Consider the following 24455-nt stretch of genomic DNA (forward strand, 5'->3'; position numbering starts at 1 on the left):
TCAAAGCAAGTGTGAAACAAACATAACAATAGAGGAATGTGAAAAGCTATTTCTCAAACAAATAACGATAAGTCACCAGGTTCTGATGGAATCCCAAATGAATTCTATAAGAAATTTTGGTACTTATTAAAGAATGATTTTTACAAGTAGTTAATTATATTTTTGAAACGGGGCTCTTTCAGACTCCCAACGAAGAGGAATGATTACGTTGTTGTACAAAAAGGACCAAAAGAACTCCTCTCAAATTGGAGGCCAATCACACTTCTTAATTCAGATTACAAACTAATTTCAAAAATGTTGGCTAATCGATTACGTAAGGTACTGCCTGAGGTAATAAATGAAGATCAAACTTGCGGCATACCAGGACGTACGATAAATTCAAACCTATCACTTTTAAGAGATATTGTTAATTTTTCAAATATTGAGAATATTCCGAGCGCTATGATTTGTTTAGACCAGTTAAAAGCGTTCGACAGAGTAGACTGGAAGTTTATGTATCGTACACTTCAGGCCATGAATTTTGGTCCAAATTTCATTAAATGGGTCAAAATTTTATATACTGATATATCAAGTTGTATTAAATGTAATGGATTCACCTCAGAATATTTTAATCTTGAACGTGGGGTTCGTCAAGGCTGCCCCTTAAGCCCGCTGTTGTATTGCATTGTTTCAGAGGTAATGGCAGAAGCCATCAGAAAAGAACCAAAAATTAAAGGTATAAAAATGCCAAATAAGTCAGAAGTAAAAATTACGCAATATGCGGATGACACAACTTTGTTTGTGTCAGATATTGACTCAATTGCAACATGTTTTTCAGTATTACGTGTTTATGAGGCAGCCTCTGGGGCAAAGATCAATATATCTAAAACAAAAGGTTTATGGTTAGGTGAAATGAAACAAAATACGATCAACCCAGAAGGTATTGGGTGGACTAATACTAAGCTAAATGTTTTAGGTATTTGGGTTGGTAATGTAGATTGTAGTAGAGATAATTGGGAACCAGTAATTAACAAACTAGAAAAAACATTTCATCTTTGGAGTCAAAGAGATTTATCTTACCAAGGTAAAATCACAGTTATAAACACGCTGGCTTCCAGCAAACTTTGGTATCTTACAAATGTTTTTGCGATGCCTCAATGGGCGTTACAAAAAGTTAATAAAGCTATAAGTAATTTTCTCTGGAACGGAAAACCTCCGTTAGTAAATAGACAAACATGTCAACAGAAAACAGAATCAGGCGGTTTGAATCTTGTAGATGTAAAATCCAAAATCTTGTCTCAAAGATTAGTTTGGACTTGTAAGGTGTTAACAAGCACCGAAAACGGAAAACATAGAATTTTAGCGAACTACTTTTTTGGTAAATATAGAAACCTAGGCCTGGGATTTCATGTGCTCAAACTAGATCTAAAATTAGGCTCCCCAAATTGGGATACAATGCCAAGATTTTACCAAGAATGTTTACAAGCTTGGAAAGCCATGAACCCAATAAGACCAAACCCTGTCTCTATAGAAGATATTCTTCAAGAACCACTTTTTGATAACCCAAAGATCACCAATATTAACAGAAATGGATCAACATCTACAATTTTCATTAAAAGTCTCGCCGATAAGGGTATTGTTACAATTAATAATGTGTGTAATGGAAGAAATTTTGTAACACCAGAAAATGTAGCAAATTTTGCTGATCCAATTAATCGTGCAAATAGAAGTAGAATACGTAGTAAATATAACTTATTGATTTCATGTATCCCGCAAGAGTGGATAAACATATTAAGACAGCAGAATACAGATTATTCTGTTCAAAATGTTATTTATACATTCACGAATGCCAACTTAAATGCCTCCATTAATCACACGAAGATCACGACACGTGTGGTTTACCAGGCATTAGTAAAAGATCAAGACCCTCCGACAGCCCAACAAAAATGGGAAGACATTCTGGATATATCACCAAATTGGAATTTAATTTGGAAATGCGCAAAACATAAATCTATCGACAAGTACCTATGTGATTTAAATTGGCGAATTCTGCACAGAGTTTTAAAAACAAATTCTAGACTTTTCAAGTCAGGTATTATTCAAAGCCCAAATTGCGAAATTTGTAAAACTAATGAAGAGAATTTATTGCATTGTTTTGTATCTTGCTCACACGCTTTTAACATGTGGTTATATGTTGGCCAAATCCTAAGTAGGTTTTTATGCACCAATGTAACTGTTGATCTTAAGACTATTATTTTAGGATTATATGATGAAGAAAGTACTGAATTCCAAATTGCAAACTTTTGTTTGTCAGCGGCTAAATCCGCTATATGGTCAGTAAGGAATGCTGCTAATTTTCACAACCAAACAAAAAATACTAAAATTGTATTTAAGGCCACCATCATTGGTAGAGTGAAGCAGCAAATAACATCCGGACACAATAAGGAAATATGGTCCTATCTGTTAGATTGCTTGTAAGCAATCACTATTACAAATAATCCCTATTATGTGGGTATATTTATTTAAACCAACGAAGTATCATTATAATTATTTTTTGTATAAAAGAGTGATTTGAAACACACACGAAGAAAGCCACCTGTATAACTAGATGAACATTGCACTATGCATGACTCATCTCAAAAATAAGATGATTGCTACTAATGTAACCAAAAAAGTTTTATAAGAGCTTAACTGTCATAGGTCATAGCCTACTTATGACGCTCTAACACTGACATATTTATGTTTCGCTGAATTCAAACAATTGAACTCTTTTTTTTTCAACTTTCACATTTTAAAAAGGTCAAAACAAATATGTTTCTTTGAATTGTATAAGATCCGGCCTTAAGACGCCAACTTGTTTATTGTAAAACCACATTTATGTTAACACAATCTTGGAATGTATTTTTCATTTCGTAAAATAATAAGTGTAACCTTTGATCCACTTCAATTTTCAATGCATAATATTAACCATAATATGTATGAACATGTCAAACAATTTGTACTTTTATAAAAATGACTTTATTTTGAAACAAGAAAGAACATTAGAATATAATAAACGCACTATACACCGTAAGGTGTATGGTGGAAATGCAAAAAAAAAAATTGATCATCAAGGAGGTTCCCCCAGGGCGAGGCCTTTCCATTGCACTTCGGTTGGGCTGACCCTGCGATTCCCCCAAACGTGGGGAACTCGGGCGTATAATTTATGGTAGTGGGGACTGCGTACGCGCTATCCCCTGATAATAAATACAAAAGAAAGAGTCTAGATGCCTTTGAAATAGGCCTACATTGCTCACCATGATCACATCACAAGGACCTTGGTGTCCAACAACTTCTGGCACGATAATACCACCCAGGATCGCGTCTGCTTTATTCGCGTCCAATACTGCTTGTACCGTGCGACGCTCGCGAGCGCGGAGTCGCGTATTCGCGCGGCGCCGCAATGAGTGCAGCCTAGCTACACTGGTAAGACGCGGAAAACAAAGCAAGCAGTATTTAAAGTCGTGCAGTGAAAACACATGTGAAGATTATACTTCTGCCTCGAAATGAAACTTGGAAGCAATGTTGGGGACACTAACATCATGACACACCGTTTGACCAAAAGTGCATGTAAGTTCTGCCGATGTTGTCTTTTTCTGCAGCCTTTCTTGACTTTGTTCTGCGTCATTTTGATTTGAAATGTCGCCTTATTGGCGCGCCAGGTAAAAACTGTATTTTAATTTGTTTGAATTTCAAATAATTCAGAAATTCCGAATCTTTATGGGATAACATTATCGCAATACATGGGTTTCCTTTTGTTTTACTGTACGCTTCTAATTATTCTGTCTGTAATAAACTTTTCTCTCTTTTCTTCCGGGTTCTTTCTGTTTTCGGAGACAAATGGTGCCATTTTCGGTAATTTATGAGTTCATTCAACAGGCACACTCGTAATATGAGAGGCCTACTTTGTGACACGTACCCTACTGTTGACACTTAGGTTCGTGACACTTCAGTAGGTTTATACTCCATTACCAATATTATACTATGGGTTTTTTTACTACTTATTTCCAGACCGTATCAGAAGCCTTATTTGCGCCCTCTGTCGGCTGTTTCTGACTTTGGAAACTTGACATCTGTCACGTGCTATCTACTGAAGATAGCCCGATATCGGACCCTAAAAAGTGCTGGATGGCGCTTGAAGGAGCGATACCGATACGGCAAAGCACGCTCTTTTCTTTCACTTTGTATTTTGCTATTAAACTCCTCGATCCTATCATGCGAATGTAAAATAGGACAAAGAAACGGTCATTTTACCCTGCTCAACACCATAGTTTTTCTAAACACAGTGTGAAGCCAGTGTTTTTTGTCCGGATAAGAAGCATACTTACCTGGCGCAGGGGCAACCTTGATCATCAAGGAGGTTCCCCAGGGCGAGGCCTTTCCATTGCACTTCGGTTGGGCTGACCCCTGCGATTCCCCCAAACGTGGGGAACTCGGGCGTATAATTTATGGTAGTGGGGGACTGCGTACGCGCTATCCCCTGATAATAAATACAAAAGAAAGAGTCTAGATGCCTTTGAAATAGGCCTACATTGCTCACCATGATCACATCACAAGGACCTTGGTGTCCAACAACTTCTGGCACGATAATACCACCCAGGATCGCGTCTGCTTTATTCGCGTCCAATACTGCTTGTACCGTGCGACGCTCGCGAGCGCGGAGTCGCGTATTCGCGCGGCGCCGCAATGAGTGCAGCCTAGCTACACTGGTAAGACGCGGAAAACAAAGCAAGCAGTATTTAAAGTCGTGCAGTGAAAACACATGTGAAGATTATACTTCTGCCTCGAAATGAAACTTGGAAGCAATGTTGGGGACACTAACATCATGACACACCGTTTGACCAAAAGTGCATGTAAGTTCTGCCGATGTTGTCTTTTTCTGCAGCCTTTCTTGACTTTGTTCTGCGTCATTTTGATTTGAAATGTCGCCTTATTGGCGCGCCAGGTAAAACTGTATTTTAATTTGTTTGAATTTCAAATAATTCAGAAATTCCGAATCTTTATGGGATAACATTATCGCAATACATGGGTTTCCTTTTGTTTTACTGTACGCTTCTAATTATTCTGTCTGTAATAAACTTTTCTCTCTTTTCTTCCGGGTTCTTTCTGTTTTCGGAGACAAATGGTGCCATTTTCGGTAATTTATGAGTTCATTCAACAGGCACACTCGTAATATGAGAGGCCTACTTTGTGACACGTACCCTACTGTTGACACTTAGGTTCGTGACACTTCAGTAGGTTTATACTCCATTACCAATATTATACTATGGGTTTTTTACTACTTATTTCCAGACCGTATCAGAAGCCTTATTTGCGCCCTCTGTCGGCTGTTTCTGACTTTGGAAACTTGACATCTGTCACGTGCTATCTACTGAAGATAGCCCGATATCGGACCCTAAAGTGCTGGATGGCGCTTGAAGGAGCGATACCGATACGGCAAAGCACGCTCTTTTCTTTCACTTTGTATTTTGCTATTAAACTCCTCGATCCTATCATGCGAATGTAAAATAGGACAAAGAAACGGTCATTTTACCCTGCTCAACACCATAGTTTTTCTAAACACAGTGTGAAGCCAGTGTTTTTTTTCCGGATAAGAAGCATACTTACCTGGCGCAGGGGCAACCTTGATCATCAAGGAGGTTCCCCCAGGGCGAGGCCTTTCCATTGCACTTCGGTTGGGCTGACCCTGCGATTCCCCCAAACGTGGGGAACTCGGGCGTATAATTTATGGTAGTGGGGACTGCGTACGCGCTATCCCCTGATAATAAATACAAAGAAAGAGTCTAGATGCCTTTGAAATAGGCCTACATTGCTCACCATGATCACATCACAAGGACCTTGGTGTCCAACAACTTCTGGCACGATAATACCACCCAGGATCGCGTCTGCTTTATTCGCGTCCAATACTGCTTGTACCGTGCGACGCTCGCGAGCGCGGAGTCGCGTATTCGCGCGGCGCCGCAATGAGTGCAGCCTAGCTACACTGGTAAGACGCGGAAAACAAAGCAAGCAGTATTTAAAGTCGTGCAGTGAAAACACATGTGAAGATTATACTTCTGCCTCGAAATGAAACTTGGAAGCAATGTTGGGGACACTAACATCATGACACACCGTTTGACCAAAAGTGCATGTAAGTTCTGCCGATGTTGTCTTTTTCTGCAGCCTTTCTTGACTTTGTTCTGCGTCATTTTGATTTGAAATGTCGCCTTATTGGCGCGCCAGGTAAAAACTGTATTTTAATTTGTTTGAATTTCAAATAATTCAGAAATTCCGAATCTTTATGGGATAACATTATCGCAATACATGGGTTTCCTTTTGTTTTACTGTACGCTTCTAATTATTCTGTCTGTAATAAACTCTCTCTTTTCTTCCGGGTTCTTTCTGTTTTCGGAGACAAATGGTGCCATTTTCGGTAATTTATGAGTTCATTCAACAGGCACACTCGTAATATGAGAGGCCTACTTTGTGACACGTACCCTACTGTTGACACTTAGGTTCGTGACACTTCAGTAGGTTTATACTCCATTACCAATATTATACTATGGGTTTTTTACTACTTATTTCCAGACCGTATCAGAAGCCTTATTTGCGCCCTCTGTCGGCTGTTTCTGACTTTGGAAACTTGACATCTGTCACGTGCTATCTACTGAAGATAGCCCGATATCGGACCCTAAACAGTGCTGGCTGGCGCTTGAAGGAGCGATACCGATACGGCAAAGCACGCTCTTTTCTTTCACTTTGTATTTTGCTATTAAACTCCTCGATCCTATCATGCGAATGTAAAATAGGACAAAGAAACGGTCATTTTACCCTGCTCAACACCATAGTTTTTCTAAACACAGTGTGAAGCCAGTGTTTTTTGTCCGGATAAGAAGCATACTTACCTGGCGCAGGGGCAACCTTGATCATCAAGGAGGTTCCCCAGGGCGAGGCCTTTCCATTGCACTTCGGTTGGGCTGACCCTGCGATTCCCCCAAACGTGGGGAACTCGGGCGTATAATTTATGGTAGTGGGGACTGCGTACGCGCTATCCCCTGATAATAAATACAAAAGAAAGAGTCTAGATGCCTTTGAAATAGGCCTACATTGCTCACCATGATCACATCACAAGGACCTTGGTGTCCAACAACTTCTGGCACGATAATACCACCCAGGATCGCGTCTGCTTTATTCGCGTCCAATACTGCTTGTACCGTGCGACGCTCGCGAGCGCGGAGTCGCGTATTCGCGCGGCGCCGCAATGAGTGCAGCCTAGCTACACTGGTAAGACGCGGAAAACAAAGCAAGCAGTATTTAAAGTCGTGCAGTGAAAACACATGTGAAGATTATACTTCTGCCTCGAAATGAAACTTGGAAGCAATGTTGGGGACACTAACATCATGACACACCGTTTGACCAAAAGTGCATGTAAGTTCTGCCGATGTTGTCTTTTTCTGCAGCCTTTCTTGACTTTGTTCTGCGTCATTTTGATTTGAAATGTCGCCTTATTGGCGCGCCAGGTAAAAACTGTATTTTAATTTGTTTGAATTTCAAATAATTCAGAAATTCCGAATCTTTATGGGATAACATTATCGCAATACATGGGTTTCCTTTTGTTTTACTGTACGCTTCTAATTATTCTGTCTGTAATAAACTTTTCTCTCTTTTCTTCCGGGTTCTTTCTGTTTTCGGAGACAAATGGTGCCATTTTCGGTAATTTATGAGTTCATTCAACAGGCACACTCGTAATATGAGAGGCCTACTTTGTGACACGTACCCTACTGTTGACACTTAGGTTCGTGACACTTCAGTAGGTTTATACTCCATTACCAATATTATACTATGGGTTTTTTACTACTTATTTCCAGACCGTATCAGAAGCCTTATTTGCGCCCTCTGTCGGCTGTTTCTGACTTTGGAAACTTGACATCTGTCACGTGCTATCTACTGAAGATAGCCCGATATCGGACCCTAAAAAGTGCTGGATGGCGCTTGAAGGAGCGATACCGATACGGCAAAGCACGCTCTTTTCTTTCACTTTGTATTTTGCTATTAAACTCCTCGATCCTATCATGCGAATGTAAAATAGGACAAAGAAACGGTCATTTTACCCTGCTCAACACCATAGTTTTTCTAAACACAGTGTGAAGCCAGTGTTTTTTTGTCCGGATAAGAAGCATACTTACCTGGCGCAGGGGCAACCTTGATCATCAAGGAGGGTCCCCCAGGGCGAGGCCTTTCCATTGCACTTCGGTTGGGCTGACCCCTGCGATTCCCCCAAACGTGGGGATCTCGGGCGTATAATTACCGGTAGAGGGGACTGCGTACGCGCTATCCCCTGATAATAAATACAAAAGAAAGAGTCTAGATGCCTTTGAAATAGGCCTACATTGCTCACCATGATCACATCACAAGGACCTTGGTGTCCAACAACTTCTGGCACGATAATACCACCCAGGATCGCGTCTGCTTTATTCGCGTCCAATACTGCTTGTACCGTGCGACGCTCGCGAGCGCGGAGTCGCGTATTCGCGCGGCGCCGCAATGAGTGCAGCCTAGCTACACTGGTAAGACGCGGAAAACAAAGCAAGCAGTATTTAAAGTCGTGCAGTGAAAACACATGTGAAGATTATACTTCTGCCTCGAAATGAAACTTGGAAGCAATGTTGGGGACACTAACATCATGACACACCGTTTGACCAAAAGTGCATGTAAGTTCTGCCGATGTTGTCTTTTTTCTGCAGCCTTTCTTGACTTTGTTCTGCGTCATTTTGATTTGAAATGTCGCCTTATTGGCGCGCCAGGTAAAAACTGTATTTTAATTTGTTTGAATTTCAAATAATTCAGAAATTCCGAATCTTTATGGGATAACATTATCGCAATACATGGGTTTCCTTTTGTTTTACTGTACGCTTCTAATTATTCTGTCTGTAATAAACTTTTCTCTCTTTTCTTCCGGGTTCTTTCTGTTTTCGGAGACAAATGGTGCCATTTTCGGTAATTTATGAGTTCATTCAACAGGCACACTCGTAATATGAGAGGTCTACTTTGTGACACGTACCCTACTGTTGACACTTAGGTTCGTGACACTTCAGTAGGTTTATACTCCATTACCAATATTATACTATGGGTTTTTTACTACTTATTTCCAGACCGTATCAGAAGCCTTATTTGCGCCCTCTGTCGGCTGTTTCTGACTTTGGAAACTTGACATCTGTCACGTGCTATCTACTGAAGATAGCCCGATATCGGACCCTAAAAGTGCTGGATGGCGCTTGAAGGAGCGATACCGATACGGCAAAGCACGCTCTTTTCTTTCACTTTGTATTTTGCTATTAAACTCCTCGATCCTATCATGCGAATGTAAAATAGGACAAAGAAACGGTCATTTTACCCTGCTCAACACCATAGTTTTTCTAAACACAGTGTGAAGCCAGTGTTTTTTGTCCGGATAAGAAGCATACTTACCTGGCGCAGGGGCAACCTTGATCATCAAGGAGGTTCCCCAGGGCGAGGCCTTTCCATTGCACTTCGGTTGGGCTGCCCCCTGCGATTCCCCCAAACGTGGGGAACTCGGGCGTATAATTTATGGTAGTGGGGGACTGCGTACGCGCTATCCCCTGATAATAAATACAAAAGAAAGAGTCTAGATGCCTTTGAAATAGGCCTACATTGCTCACCATGATCACATCACAAGGACCTTGGTGTCCAACAACTTCTGGCACGATAATACCACCCAGGATCGCGTCTGCTTTATTCGCGTCCAATACTGCTTGTACCGTGCGACGCTCGCGAGCGCGGAGTCGCGTATTCGCGCGGCGCCGCAATGAGTGCAGCCTAGCTACACTGGTAAGACGCGGAAAACAAAGCAAGCAGTATTTAAAGTCGTGCAGTGAAAACACATGTGAAGATTATACTTCTGCCTCGAAATGAAACTTGGAAGCAATGTTGGGGACACTAACATCATGACACACCGTTTGACCAAAAGTGCATGTAAGTTCTGCCGATGTTGTCTTTTTCTGCAGCCTTTCTTGACTTTGTTCTGCGTCATTTTGATTTGAAATGTCGCCTTATTGGCGCGCCAGGTAAAAACTGTATTTTAATTTGTTTGAATTTCAAATAATTCAGAAATTCCGAATCTTTATGGGATAACATTATCGCAATACATGGGTTTCCTTTTGTTTTACTGTACGCTTCTAATTATTCTGTCTGTAATAAACTTTTCTCTCTTTTCTTCCGGGTTCTTTCTGTTTTCGGAGACAAATGGTGCCATTTTCGGTAATTTATGAGTTCATTCAACAGGCACACTCGTAATATGAGAGGCCTACTTTGTGACACGTACCCTACTGTTGACACTTAGGTTCGTGACACTTCAGTAGGTTTATACTCCATTACCAATATTATACTATGGGTTTTTTTTTTTTTTTTTTCCAGACCGTATCAGAAGCCTTATTTGCGCCCTCTGTCGGCTGTTTCTGACTTTGGAAACTTGACATCTGTCACGTGCTATCTACTGAAGATAGCCCGATATCGGACCCTAAAAGTGCTGGATGGCGCTTGAAGGAGCGATACCGATACGGCAAAGCACGCTCTTTTCTTTCACTTTGTATTTTGCTATTAAACTCCTCGATCCTATCATGCGAATGTAAAATAGGACAAAGAAACGGTCATTTTACCCTGCTCAACACCATAGTTTTTCTAAACACAGTGTGAAGCCAGTGTTTTTTTGTTCCGGTTAAGAAGCATACTTACCTGGCGCAGGGGCAACCTTGATCATCAAGGAGGTTCCCCAGGGCGAGGCCTTTCCATTGCACTTCGGTTGGGCTGACCCTGCGATTCCCCAAACGTGGGGAACTCGGGCGTATAATTTATGGTAGTGGGGACTGCGTACGCGCTATCCCCTGATAATAAATACAAAAGAAAGAGTCTAGATGCCTTTGAAATAGGCCTACATTGCTCACCATGATCACATCACAAGGACCTTGGTGTCCAACAACTTCTGGCACGATAATACCACCCAGGATCGCGTCTGCTTTATTCGCGTCCAATACTGCTTGTACCGTGCGACGCTCGCGAGCGCGGAGTCGCGTATTCGCGCGGCGCCGCAATGAGTGCAGCCTAGCTACACTGGTAAGACGCGGAAAACAAAGCAAGCAGTATTTAAAGTCGTGCAGTGAAAACACATGTGAAGATTATACTTCTGCCTCGAAATGAAACTTGGAAGCAATGTTGGGGACACTAACATCATGACACACCGTTTGACCAAAAGTGCATGTAAGTTCTGCCGATGTTGTCTTTTTCTGCAGCCTTTCTTGACTTTGTTCTGCGTCATTTTGATTTGAAATGTCGCCTTATTGGCGCGCCAGGTAAAAACTGTATTTTAATTTGTTTGAATTTCAAATAATTCAGAAATTCCGAATCTTTATGGGATAACATTATCGCAATACATGGGTTTCCTTTTGTTTTACTGTACGCTTCTAATTATTCTGTCTGTAATAAACTTTTCTCTCTTTTCTTCCGGGTTCTTTCTGTTTTCGGAGACAAATGGTGCCATTTTCGGTAATTTATGAGTTCATTCAACAGGCACACTCGTAATATGAGAGGCCTACTTTGTGACACGTACCCTACTGTTGACACTTAGGTTCGTGACACTTCAGTAGGTTTATACTCCATTACCAATATTATACTATGGGTTTTTTACTACTTATTTCCAGACCGTATCAGAAGCCTTATTTGCGCCCTCTGTCGGCTGTTTCTGACTTTGGAAACTTGACATCTGTCACGTGCTATCTACTGAAGATAGCCCGATATCGGACCCTAAAAAGTGCTGGATGGCGCTTGAAGGAGCGATACCGATACGGCAAAGCACGCTCTTTTCTTTCACTTTGTATTTTGCTATTAAACTCCTCGATCCTATCATGCGAATGTAAAATAGGACAAAGAAACGGTCATTTTACCCTGCTCAACACCATAGTTTTTCTAAACACAGTGTGAAGCCAGTGTTTTTTTGTCTGGATAAGAAGCATACTTACCTGGCGCAGGGGCAACCTTGATCATCAATGAGGTTGCCCCAGGGCGAGGCCTTTCCATTGCACTTCGGTTGGGCTGACCCTGCGATTCCCCCAAACGTGGGGAACTCGGGCGTATAATTTATGGTAGTGGGGACTGCGTACGCGCTATCCCTGATAATAAATACAAAAGAAAGAGTCTAGATGCCTTTGAAATAGGCCTACATTGCTCACCATGATCACATCACAAGGACCTTGGTGTCCAACAACTTCTGGCACGATAATACCACCCAGGATCGCGTCTGCTTTATTCGCGTCCAATACTGCTTGTACCGTGCGACGCTCGCGAGCGCGGAGTCGCGTATTCGCGCGGCGCCGCAATGAGTGCAGCCTAGCTACACTGGTAAGACGCGGAAAACAAAGCAAGCAGTATTTAAAGTCGTGCAGTGAAAACACATGTGAAGATTATACTTCTGCCTCGAAATGAAACTTGGAAGCAATGTTGGGGACACTAACATCATGACACACCGTTTGACCAAAAGTGCATGTAAGTTCTGCCGATGTTGTCTTTTTCTGCAGCCTTTCTTGACTTTGTTCTGCGTCATTTTGATTTGAAATGTCGCCTTATTGGCGCGCCAGGTAAAAACTGTATTTTAATTTGTTTGAATTTCAAATAATTCAGAAATTCCGAATCTTTATGGGATAACATTATCGCAATACATGGGTTTCCTTTTGTTTTACTGTACGCTTCTAATTATTCTGTCTGTAATAAACTTTTCTCTCTTTTCTTCCGGGTTCTTTCTGTTTTCGGAGACAAATGGTGCCATTTTCGGTAATTTATGAGTTCATTCAACAGGCACACTCGTAATATGAGAGGCCTACTTTGTGACACGTACCCTACTGTTGACACTTAGGTTCGTGACACTTCAGTAGGTTTATACTCCATTACCAATATTATACTATGGGTTTTTTACTACTTATTTCCAGACCGTATCAGAAGCCTTATTTGCGCCCTCTGTCGGCTGTTTCTGACTTTGGAAACTTGACATCTGTCACGTGCTATCTACTGAAGATAGCCCGATATCGGACCCTAAAAAGTGCTGGATGGCGCTTGAAGGAGCGATACCGATACGGCAAAGCACGCTCTTTTCTTTCACTTTGTATTTTGCTATTAAACTCCTCGATCCTATCATGCGAATGTAAAATAGGACAAAGAAACGGTCATTTTACCCTGCTCAACACCATAGTTTTTCTAAACACAGTGTGAAGCCAGTGTTTTTTTTTCCGGATAAGAAGCATACTTACCTGGCGCAGGGGCAACCTTGATCATCAAGGAGGTTCCCCAGGGCGAGGCCTTTCCATTGCACTTCGGTTGGGCTGACCCTGCGATTCCCCAAACGTGGGGAACTCGGGCGTATAATTTATGGTAGTGGGGACTGCGTACGCGCTATCCCCTGATAATAAATACAAAAGAAAGAGTCTAGATGCCTTTGAAATAGGCCTACATTGCTCACCATGATCACATCACAAGGACCTTGGTGTCCAACAACTTCTGGCACGATAATACCACCCAGGATCGCGTCTGCTTTATTCGCGTCCAATACTGCTTGTACCGTGCGACGCTCGCGAGCGCGGAGTCGCGTATTCGCGCGGCGCCGCAATGAGTGCAGCCTAGCTACACTGGTAAGACGCGGAAAACAAAGCAAGCAGTATTTAAAGTCGTGCAGTGAAAACACATGTGAAGATTATACTTCTGCCTCGAAATGAAACTTGGAAGCAATGTTGGGGACACTAACATCATGACACACCGTTTGACCAAAAGTGCATGTAAGTTCTGCCGATGTTGTCTTTTTCTGCAGCCTTTCTTGACTTTGTTCTGCGTCATTTTGATTTGAAATGTCGCCTTATTGGCGCGCCAGGTAAAAACTGTATTTTAATTTGTTTGAATTTCAAATAATTCAGAAATTCCGAATCTTTATGGGATAACATTATCGCAATACATGGGTTTCCTTTTGTTTTACTGTACGCTTCTAATTATTCTGTCTGTAATAAACTTTTCTCTCTTTTCTTCCGGGTTCTTTCTGTTTTCGGAGACAAATGGTGCCATTTTCGGTAATTTATGAGTTCATTCAACAGGCACACTCGTAATATGAGAGGCCTACTTTGTGACACGTACCCTACTGTTGACACTTAGGTTCGTGACACTTCAGTAGGTTTATACTCCATTACCAATATTATACTATGGGTTTTTTACTACTTATTTCCAGACCGTATCAGAAGCCTTATTTGCGCCCTCTGTCGGCTGTTTCTGACTTTGGAAACTTGACATCTGTCACGTGCTATCTACTGAAGATAGCCCGATATCGGACCCTAAAAAGTGCTGGATGGCGCTTGAAGGAGCGATACCGATACGGCAAAGCACGCTCTTTTCTTTCACTTTGTATTTTGCTATTAAACTCCTCGATCCTATCATGCGAATGTAAAATAGGACAAAGAAACGGTCATTTTACCCTGCTCAACACCATAGTTTTTCTAAACACAGTGTGAAGCCAGTGTTTTTTTTTTCGGATAAGAAGCATACTTACCTGGCGCAGGGGCAACCTTGATCATCAAGGAGGTTCCCCCAGGGCGAGGCCTTTCCATTGCACTTCGGTTGGGCTGACCCTGCGATTCCCCCAAACGTGGGGAACTCGGGCGTATAATTTATGGTAGTGGGGACTGCGTACGCGCTATCCCCTGATAATAAATACAAAAGAAAGAGTCTAGATGCCTTTGAAATAGGCCTACATTGCTCACCATGATCACATCACAAGGACCTTGGTGTCCAACAACTTCTGGCACGATAATACCACCCAGGATCGCGTCTGCTTTATTCGCGTCCAATACTGCTTGTACCGTGCGACGCTCGCGAGCGCGGAGTCGCGTATTCGCGCGGCGCCGCAATGAGTGCAGCCTAGCTACACTGGTAAGACGCGGAAAACAAAGCAAGCAGTATTTAAAGTCGTGCAGTGAAAACACATGTGAAGATTATACTTCTGCCTCGAAATGAAACTTGGAAGCAATGTTGGGGACACTAACATCATGACACACCGTTTGACCAAAAGTGCATGTAAGTTCTGCCGATGTTGTCTTTTTCTGCAGCCTTTCTTGACTTTGTTCTGCGTCATTTTGATTTGAAATGTCGCCTTATTGGCGCGCCAGGTAAAAACTGTATTTTAATTTGTTTGAATTTCAAATAATTCAGAAATTCCGAATCTTTATGGGATAACATTATCGCAATACATGGGTTTCCTTTTGTTTTACTGTACGCTTCTAATTATTCTGTCTGTAATAAACTTTTCTCTCTTTTCTTCCGGGTTCTTTCTGTTTTCGGAGACAAATGGTGCCATTTTCGGTAATTTATGAGTTCATTCAACAGGCACACTCGTAATATGAGAGGCCTACTTTGTGACACGTACCCTACTGTTGACACTTAGGTTCGTGACACTTCAGTAGGTTTATACTCCATTACCAATATTATACTATGGGTTTTTTTACTACTTATTTCCAGACCGTATCAGAAGCCTTATTTGCGCCCTCTGTCGGCTGTTTCTGACTTTGGAAACTTGACATCTGTCACGTGCTATCTACTGAAGATAGCCCGATATCGGACCCTAAAAAGTGCTGGATGGCGCTTGAAGGAGCGATACCGATACGGCAAAGCACGCTCTTTTCTTTCACTTTGTATTTTGCTATTAAACTCCTCGATCCTATCATGCGAATGTAAAATAGGACAAAGAAACGGTCATTTTACCCTGCTCAACACCATAGTTTTTCTAAACACAGTGTGAAGCCAGTGTTTTTTGTCCGGATAAGAAGCATACTTACCTGGCGCAGGGGCAACCTTGATCATCAAGGAGGTTCCCCAGGGCGAGGCCTTTCCATTGCACTTCGGTTGGGCTGACCCCTGATTCCCCCAAACGTGGGGAACTCGGGCGTATAATTTATGGTAGTGAGGGACTGCGTACGCGCTATCCGCTGATAATAAATACAAAAGAAAGAGTCTAGATGCCTTTGAAATAGGCCTACATTGCTCACCATGATCACATCACAAGGACCTTGGTGTCCAACAACTTCTGGCACGATAATACCACCCAGGATCGCGTCTGCTTTATTCGCGTCCAATACTGCTTGTACCGTGCGACGCTCGCGAGCGCGGAGTCGCGTATTCGCGCGGCGCCGCAATGAGTGCAGCCTAGCTACACTGGTAAGACGCGGAAAACAAAGCAAGCAGTATTTAAAGTCGTGCAGTGAAAACACATGTGAAGATTATACTTCTGCCTCGAAATGAAACTTGGAAGCAATGTTGGGGACACTAACATCATGACACACCGTTTGACCAAAAGTGCATGTAAGTTCTGCCGATGTTGTCTTTTTCTGCAGCCTTTCTTGACTTTGTTCTGCGTCATTTTGATTTGAAATGTCGCCTTATTGGCGCGCCAGGTAAAAACTGTATTTTAATTTGTTTGAATTTCAAATAATTCAGAAATTCCGAATCTTTATGGGATAACATTATCGCAATACATGGGTTTCCTTTTGTTTTACTGTACGCTTCTAATTATTCTGTCTGTAATAAACTTTTCTCTCTTTTTCTTCCGGGTTCTTTCTGTTTTCGGAGACAAATGGTGCCATTTCGGTAATTTATGAGTTCATTCAACAGGCACACTCGTAATATGAGAGGCCTACTTTTAGTGACACGTACCCTACTGTTGACACTTAGGTTCGTGACACTTCAGTAGGTTTATACTCCATTACCAATATTATACTATGGGTTTTTTTGCTACTTATTTCCAGACCGTATCAGAAGCCTTATTTGCGCCCTCTGTCGGCTGTTTCTGACTTTGGAAACTTGACATCTGTCACGTGCTATCTACTGAAGATAGCCCGATATCGGACCCTAAAAAGTGCTGGATGGCGCTTGAAGGAGCGATACCGATACGGCAAAGCACGCTCTTTTCTTTCACTTTGTATTTTGCTATTAAACTCCTCGATCCTATCATGCGAATGTAAAATAGGACAAAGAAACGGTCATTTTACCCTGCTCAACACCATAGTTTTTCTAAACACAGTGTGAAGCCAGTGTTTTTTGTCCGGATAAAAGCATACTTACCTGGCGCAGGGCAACCTTGATCATCAAGGAGGTTCCCCAGGGCGAGGCCTTTCCATTGCACTTCGGTTGGGCTGACCCCTGCGATTCCCCCAAACGTGGGGAACTCGGGCGTATAATTTATGGTAGTGGGGGACTGCGTACGCGCTATCCCCTGATAATAAATACAAAAGAAAGAGTCTAGATGCCTTTGAAATAGGCCTACATTGCTCACCATGATCACATCACAAGGACCTTGGTGTCCAACAACTTCTGGCACGATAATACCACCCAGGATCGCGTCTGCTTTATTCGCGTCCAATACTGCTTGTACCGTGCGACGCTCGCGAGCGCGGAGTCGCGTATTCGCGCGCGCCGCAATGAGTGCAGCCTAGCTACACTGGTAAGACGCGGAAAACAAAGCAAGCAGTATTTAAAGTCGTGCAGTGAAAACACATGTGAAGATTATACTTCTGCCTCGAAATGAAACTTGGAAGCAATGTTGGGGACACTAACATCATGACACACCGTTTGACCAAAAGTGCATGTAAGTTCTGCCGATGTTGTCTTTTTCTGCAGCCTTTCTTGACTTTGTTCTGCGTCATTTTGATTTGAAATGTCGCCTTATTGGCGCGCCAGGTAAAAACTGTATTTTAATTTGTTTGAATTTCAAATAATTCAGAAATTCCGAATCTTTATGGGATAACATTATCGCAATACATGGGTTTCCTTTTGTTTTACTGTACGCTTCTAATTATTCTGTCTGTAATAAACTTTTCTCTCTTTTCTTCCGGGTTCTTTCTGTTTTCGGAGACAAATGGTGCCATTTTCGGTAATTTATGAGTTCATTCAACAGGCACACTCGTAATATGAGAGGCCTACTTTGTGACACGTACCCTACTGTTGACACTTAGGTTCGTGACACTTCAGTAGGTTTATACTCCATTACCAATATTATACTATGGGTTTTTTTACTACTTATTTCCAGACCGTATCAGAAGCCTTATTTGCGCCCTCTGTCGGCTGTTTCTGACTTTGGAAACTTGACATCTGTCACGTGCTATCTACTGAAGATAGCCCGATATCGGACCCTAAAAAGGGCTGGATGGCGCTTGAAGGAGCGATACCGATACGGCAAAGCACGCTCTTTTCTTTCACTTTGTATTTTGCTATTAAACTCCTCGATCCTATCATGCGAATGTAAAATAGGACAAAGAAACGGTCATTTTACCCTGCTCAACACCATAGTTTTTCTAAACACAGTGTGAAGCCAGTGTTTTTTTGTTCTTGTTAAGAAGCATACTTACCTGGCGCAGGGGCAACCTTGATCATCAAGGAGGTTCCCCCAGGGCGAGGCCTTTCCATTGCACTTCGGTTGGGCTGACCCTGCGATTCCCCAAACGTGGGGAACTCGGGCGTATAATTTATGGTAGTGGGGACTGCGTACGCGCTATCCCCTGATAATAAATACAAAAGAAAGAGTCTAGATGCCTTTGAAATAGGCCTACATTGCTCACCATGATCACATCACAAGGACCTTGGTGTCCAACAACTTCTGGCACGATAATACCACCCAGGATCGCGTCTGCTTTATTCGCGTCCAATACTGCTTGTACCGTGCGACGCTCGCGAGCGCGGAGTCGCGTATTCGCGCGGCGCCGCAATGAGTGCAGCCTAGCTACACTGGTAAGACGCGGAAAACAAAGCAAGCAGTATTTAAAGTCGTGCAGTGAAAACACATGTGAAGATTATACTTCTGCCTCGAAATGAAACTTGGAAGCAATGTTGGGGACACTAACATCATGACACACCGTTTGACCAAAAGTGCATGTAAGTTCTGCCGATGTTGTCTTTTTCTGCAGCCTTTCTTGACTTTGTTCTGCGTCATTTTGATTTGAAATGTCGCCTTATTGGCGCGCCAGGTAAAAACTGTATTTTAATTTGTTTGAATTTCAAATAATTCAGAAATTCCGAATCTTTATGGGATAACATTATCGCAATACATGGGTTTCCTTTTGTTTTACTGTACGCTTCTAATTATTCTGTCTGTAATAAACTTTTCTCTCTTTTCTTCCGGGTTCTTTCTGTTTTCGGAGACAAATGGTGCCATTTTCGGTAATTTATGAGTTCATTCAACAGGCACACTCGTAATATGAGAGGCCTACTTTGTGACACGTACCCTACTGTTGACACTTAGGTTCGTGACACTTCAGTAGGTTTATACTCCATTACCAATATTATACTATGGGTTTTTTTTCTTCTTATTTCCAGACCGTATCAGAAGCCTTATTTGCGCCCTCTGTCGGCTGTTTCTGACTTTGGAAACTTGACATCTGTCACGTGCTATCTACTGAAGATAGCCCGATATCGGACCCTAAAAAGTGCTGGATGGCGCTTGAAGGAGCGATACCGATACGGCAAAGCACGCTCTTTTCTTTCACTTTGTATTTTGCTATTAAACTCCTCGATCCTATCATGCGAATGTAAAATAGGACAAAGAAACGGTCATTTTACCCTGCTCAACACCATAGTTTTTCTAAACACAGTGTGAAGCCAGTGTTTATTTGTCCGGATAAGAAGCATACTTACCTGGCGCAGGGGCAACCTTGATCATCAAGGAGGTTCCCCAGGGCGAGGCCTTTCCATTGCACTTCGGTTGGGCTGACCCTGCGATTCCCCCAAACGTGGGGAACTCGGGCGTATAATTTATGGTAGTGGGGGACTGCGTACGCGCTATCCCCTGATAATAAATACAAAAGAAAGAGTCTAGATGCCTTTGAAATAGGCCTACATTGCTCACCATGATCACATCACAAGGACCTTGGTGTCCAACAACTTCTGGCACGATAATACCACCCAGGATCGCGTCTGCTTTATTCGCGTCCAATACTGCTTGTACCGTGCGACGCTCGCGAGCGCGGAGTCGCGTATTCGCGCGGCGCCGCAATGAGTGCAGCCTAGCTACACTGGTAAGACGCGGAAAACAAAGCAAGCAGTATTTAAAGTCGTGCAGTGAAAACACATGTGAAGATTATACTTCTGCCTCGAAATGAAACTTGGAAGCAATGTTGGGGACACTAACATCATGACACACCGTTTGACCAAAAGTGCATGTAAGTTCTGCCGATGTTGTCTTTTTCTGCAGCCTTTCTTGACTTTGTTCTGCGTCATTTTGATTTGAAATGTCGCCTTATTGGCGCGCCAGGTAAAAACTGTATTTTAATTTGTTTGAATTTCAAATAATTCAGAAATTCCGAATCTTTATGGGATAACATTATCGCAATACATGGGTTTCCTTTTGTTTTACTGTACGCTTCTAATTATTCTGTCTGTAATAAACTTTTCTCTCTTTTCTTCCGGGTTCTTTCTGTTTTCGGAGACAAATGGTGCCATTTTCGGTAATTTATGAGTTCATTCAACAGGCACACTCGTAATATGAGAGGCCTACTTTGTGACACGTACCCTACTGTTGACACTTAGGTTCGTGACACTTCAGTAGGTTTATACTCCATTACCAATATTATACTATGGGTTTTTTACTACTTATTTCCAGACCGTATCAGAAGCCTTATTTGCGCCCTCTGTCGGCTGTTTCTGACTTTGGAAACTTGACATCTGTCACGTGCTATCTACTGAAGATAGCCCGATATCGGACCCTAAAAAGTGCTGGATGGCGCTTGAAGGAGCGATACCGATACGGCAAAGCACGCTCTTTTCTTTCACTTTGTATTTTGCTATTAAACTCCTCGATCCTATCATGCGAATGTAAAATAGGACAAAGAAACGGTCATTTTACCCTGCTCAACACCATAGTTTTTCTAAACACAGTGTGAAGCCAGTGTTTTTTGTCCGGATAAAAGCATACTTACCTGGCGCAGGGGCAACCTTGATCATCAAGGAGGTTCCCCCAGGGCGAGGCCTTTCCATTGCACTTCGGTTGGGCTGACCCTGCGATTCCCCCAAACGTGGGGAACTCAGCGTATAATTTATGGTAGTGGGGACTGCGTACGCGCTATCCCTGATAATAAATACAAAAGAAAGAGTCTAGATGCCTTTGAAATAGGCCTACATTGCTCACCATGATCACATCACAAGGACCTTGGTGTCCAACAACTTCTGGCACGATAATACCACCCAGGATCGCGTCTGCTTTATTCGCGTCCAATACTGCTTGTACCGTGCGACGCTCGCGAGCGCGGAGTCGCGTATTCGCGCGGCGCCGCAATGAGTGCAGCCTAGCTACACTGGTAAGACGCGGAAAACAAAGCAAGCAGTATTTAAAGTCGTGCAGTGAAAACACATGTGAAGATTATACTTCTGCCTCGAAATGAAACTTGGAAGCAATGTTGGGGACACTAACATCATGACACACCGTTTGACCAAAAGTGCATGTAAGTTCTGCCGATGTTGTCTTTTTCTGCAGCCTTTCTTGACTTTGTTCTGCGTCATTTTGATTTGAAATGTCGCCTTATTGGCGCGCCAGGTAAAAACTGTATTTTAATTTGTTTGAATTTCAAATAATTCAGAAATTCCGAATCTTTATGGGATAACATTATCGCAATACATGGGTTTCCTTTTGTTTTACTGTACGCTTCTAATTATTCTGTCTGTAATAAACTTTTCTCTCTTTTCTTCCGGGTTCTTTCTGTTTTCGGAGACAAATGGTGCCATTTTCGGTAATTTATGAGTTCATTCAACAGGCACACTCGTAATATGAGAGGCCTACTTTGTGACACGTACCCTACTGTTGACACTTAGGTTCGTGACACTTCAGTAGGTTTATACTCCATTACCAATATTATACTATGGGTTTTTTACTACTTATTTCCAGACCGTATCAGAAGCCTTATTTGCGCCCTCTGTCGGCTGTTTCTGACTTTGGAAACTTGACATCTGTCACGTGCTATCTACTGAAGATAGCCCGATATCGGACCCTAAAAAGTGCTGGATGGCGCTTGAAGGAGCGATACCGATACGGCAAAGCACGCTCTTTTCTTTCACTTTGTATTTTGCTATTAAACTCCTCGATCCTATCATGCGAATGTAAAATAGGACAAAGAAACGGTCATTTTACCCTGCTCAACACCATAGTTTTTCTAAACACAGTGTGAAGCCAGTGTTTTTGTCCGGATAAGAAGCATACTTACCTGGCGCAGGGGCAACCTTGATCATCAAGGAGGTTCCCCCAGGGCGAGGCCTTTCCATTGCACTTCGGTTGGGCTGACCCCTGCGATTCCCCCAAACGTGGGGAACTCGGGCGTATAATTTATGGTAGTGGGGGACTGCGTACGCGCTATCCCCTGATAATAAATACAAAAGAAAGAGTCTAGATGCCTTTGAAATAGGCCTACATTGCTCACCATGATCACATCACAAGGACCTTGGTGTCCAACAACTTCTGGCACGATAATACCACCCAGGATCGCGTCTGCTTTATTCGCGTCCAATACTGCTTGTACCGTGCGACGCTCGCGAGCGCGGAGTCGCGTATTCGCGCGGCGCCGCAATGAGTGCAGCCTAGCTACACTGGTAAGACGCGGAAAACAAAGCAAGCAGTATTTAAAGTCGTGCAGTGAAAACACATGTGAAGATTATACTTCTGCCTCGAAATGAAACTTGGAAGCAATGTTGGGGACACTAACATCATGACACACCGTTTGACCAAAAGTGCATGTAAGTTCTGCCGATGTTGTCTTTTTCTGCAGCCTTTCTTGACTTTGTTCTGCGTCATTTTGATTTGAAATGTCGCCTTATTGGCGCGCCAGGTAAAAACTGTATTTTAATTTGTTTGAATTTCAAATAATTCAGAAATTCCGAATCTTTATGGGATAACATTATCGCAATACATGGGTTTCCTTTTGTTTTACTGTACGCTTCTAATTATTCTGTCTGTAATAAACTTTTCTCTCTTTTCTTCCGGGTTCTTTCTGTTTTCGGAGACAAATGGTGCCATTTTCGGTAATTTATGAGTTCATTCAACAGGCACACTCGTAATATGAGAGGCCTACTTTGTGACACGTACCCTACTGTTGACACTTAGGTTCGTGACACTTCAGTAGGTTTATACTCCATTACCAATATTATACTATGGGTTTTTTACTACTTATTTCCAGACCGTATCAGAAGCCTTATTTGCGCCCTCTGTCGGCTGTTTCTGACTTTGGAAACTTGACATCTGTCACGTGCTATCTACTGAAGATAGCCCGATATCGGACCCTAAAAAGTGCTGGATGGCGCTTGAAGGAGCGATACCGATACGGCAAAACACGCTCTTTTCTTTCACTTTGTATTTTGCTATTAAACTCCTCGATCCTATCATGCGAATGTAAAATAGGACAAAGAAACGGTCATTTTACCCTGCTCAACACCATAGTTTTTCTAAACACAGTGTGAAGCCAGTGTTTTTTTTTTTTTTTTTTAAGCATACTTACCTGGCGCAGGTGCAACCTTGATCATCAAGGAGCTTCCCCCAGGGCGCGGCCTTTCCATTGCACTTCGGTTGGGCTGACCCTGCGATTCCCCCAAACGTGGGGAACTCGGGCGTATAATTTATGGTAGTGGGGGACTGCGTACGCGCTATCCCCTGATAATAAATACAAAAGAAAGAGTCTAGATGCCTTTGAAATAGGCCTACATTGCTCACCATGATCACATCACAAGGACCTTGGTGTCCAACAACTTCTGGCACGATAATACCACCCAGGATCGCGTCTGCTTTATTCGCGTCCAATACTGCTTGTACCGTGCGACGCTCGCGAGCGCGGAGTCGCGTATTCGCGCGGCGCCGCAATGAGTGCAGCCTAGCTACACTGGTAAGACGCGGAAAACAAAGCAAGCAGTATTTAAAGTCGTGCAGTGAAAACACATGTGAAGATTATACTTCTGCCTCGAAATGAAACTTGGAAGCAATGTTGGGGACACTAACATCATGACACACCGTTTGACCAAAAGTGCATGTAAGTTCTGCCGATGTTGTCTTTTTCTGCAGCCTTTCTTGACTTTGTTCTGCGTCATTTTGATTTGAAATGTCGCCTTATTGGCGCGCCAGGTAAAACTGTATTTTGATTTGTTTGAATTTCAAATAATTCAGAAATTCCGAATCTTTATGGGATAACATTATCGCAATACATGGGTTTCCTTTTGTTTTACTGTACGCTTCTAATTATTCTGTCTGTAATAAACTTTTCTCTCTTTCTTCCGGGTTCTTTCTGTTTTCGGAGACAAATGGTGCCATTTTCGGTAATTTATGAGTTCATTCAACAGGCACACTCGTAATATGAGAGGCCTACTTTGTGACACGTACCCTACTGTTGACACTTAGGTTC

At 42.5% G+C, this 24455-nt stretch overlaps 16 non-coding genes and 1 pseudogene across 16 annotated transcripts; all 17 read left to right on the forward strand.

Moving 5' to 3' along the window:
- Positions 1-3064: 3064 nt before the first annotated feature.
- LOC140167103 (U1 spliceosomal RNA) lies at positions 3065-3217 on the forward strand (annotated as a pseudogene).
- A 1121-nt stretch (positions 3218-4338) lies between these two features.
- LOC140167056 (U1 spliceosomal RNA) lies at positions 4339-4501 on the forward strand. Its single transcript, XR_011860918.1, has one exon. It is a non-coding gene; the product is annotated as a U1 spliceosomal RNA (small nuclear RNA).
- Positions 4502-5617: 1116 nt separating this feature from the next.
- On the forward strand, positions 5618-5779 carry LOC140167073 (U1 spliceosomal RNA). The gene has a single exon (XR_011860934.1). It is a non-coding gene; the product is annotated as a U1 spliceosomal RNA (small nuclear RNA).
- Positions 5780-6894: 1115 nt separating this feature from the next.
- On the forward strand, positions 6895-7055 carry LOC140167084 (U1 spliceosomal RNA). The gene has a single exon (XR_011860944.1). It is a non-coding gene; the product is annotated as a U1 spliceosomal RNA (small nuclear RNA).
- A 1120-nt stretch (positions 7056-8175) lies between these two features.
- Positions 8176-8338, forward strand: LOC140167095 (U1 spliceosomal RNA). The gene has a single exon (XR_011860955.1). It is a non-coding gene; the product is annotated as a U1 spliceosomal RNA (small nuclear RNA).
- Positions 8339-9457: 1119 nt separating this feature from the next.
- On the forward strand, positions 9458-9620 carry LOC140167058 (U1 spliceosomal RNA). Its single transcript, XR_011860920.1, has one exon. It is a non-coding gene; the product is annotated as a U1 spliceosomal RNA (small nuclear RNA).
- A 1121-nt stretch (positions 9621-10741) lies between these two features.
- LOC140167093 (U1 spliceosomal RNA) lies at positions 10742-10901 on the forward strand. The gene has a single exon (XR_011860953.1). It is a non-coding gene; the product is annotated as a U1 spliceosomal RNA (small nuclear RNA).
- A 1120-nt stretch (positions 10902-12021) lies between these two features.
- LOC140167090 (U1 spliceosomal RNA) lies at positions 12022-12183 on the forward strand. The gene has a single exon (XR_011860950.1). It is a non-coding gene; the product is annotated as a U1 spliceosomal RNA (small nuclear RNA).
- A 1119-nt stretch (positions 12184-13302) lies between these two features.
- Positions 13303-13462, forward strand: LOC140167094 (U1 spliceosomal RNA). Its single transcript, XR_011860954.1, has one exon. It is a non-coding gene; the product is annotated as a U1 spliceosomal RNA (small nuclear RNA).
- A 1120-nt stretch (positions 13463-14582) lies between these two features.
- LOC140167074 (U1 spliceosomal RNA) lies at positions 14583-14744 on the forward strand. The gene has a single exon (XR_011860935.1). It is a non-coding gene; the product is annotated as a U1 spliceosomal RNA (small nuclear RNA).
- Positions 14745-15864: 1120 nt separating this feature from the next.
- LOC140167102 (U1 spliceosomal RNA) lies at positions 15865-16025 on the forward strand. The gene has a single exon (XR_011860962.1). It is a non-coding gene; the product is annotated as a U1 spliceosomal RNA (small nuclear RNA).
- A 1121-nt stretch (positions 16026-17146) lies between these two features.
- LOC140167067 (U1 spliceosomal RNA) lies at positions 17147-17308 on the forward strand. Its single transcript, XR_011860928.1, has one exon. It is a non-coding gene; the product is annotated as a U1 spliceosomal RNA (small nuclear RNA).
- Positions 17309-18429: 1121 nt separating this feature from the next.
- On the forward strand, positions 18430-18590 carry LOC140167079 (U1 spliceosomal RNA). Its single transcript, XR_011860940.1, has one exon. It is a non-coding gene; the product is annotated as a U1 spliceosomal RNA (small nuclear RNA).
- Positions 18591-19711: 1121 nt separating this feature from the next.
- On the forward strand, positions 19712-19873 carry LOC140167069 (U1 spliceosomal RNA). Its single transcript, XR_011860930.1, has one exon. It is a non-coding gene; the product is annotated as a U1 spliceosomal RNA (small nuclear RNA).
- A 1118-nt stretch (positions 19874-20991) lies between these two features.
- On the forward strand, positions 20992-21152 carry LOC140167098 (U1 spliceosomal RNA). The gene has a single exon (XR_011860957.1). It is a non-coding gene; the product is annotated as a U1 spliceosomal RNA (small nuclear RNA).
- Positions 21153-22269: 1117 nt separating this feature from the next.
- LOC140167077 (U1 spliceosomal RNA) lies at positions 22270-22433 on the forward strand. The gene has a single exon (XR_011860938.1). It is a non-coding gene; the product is annotated as a U1 spliceosomal RNA (small nuclear RNA).
- Positions 22434-23553: 1120 nt separating this feature from the next.
- Positions 23554-23716, forward strand: LOC140167091 (U1 spliceosomal RNA). Its single transcript, XR_011860951.1, has one exon. It is a non-coding gene; the product is annotated as a U1 spliceosomal RNA (small nuclear RNA).
- Positions 23717-24455: the final 739 nt, after the last annotated feature.

The sequence above is a fragment of the Amphiura filiformis genome, chromosome 12, assembly GCF_039555335.1.
Source record: "Amphiura filiformis chromosome 12, Afil_fr2py, whole genome shotgun sequence".
In the NCBI taxonomy this organism is placed as follows: Eukaryota; Metazoa; Echinodermata; class Ophiuroidea; order Amphilepidida; family Amphiuridae; genus Amphiura; species Amphiura filiformis.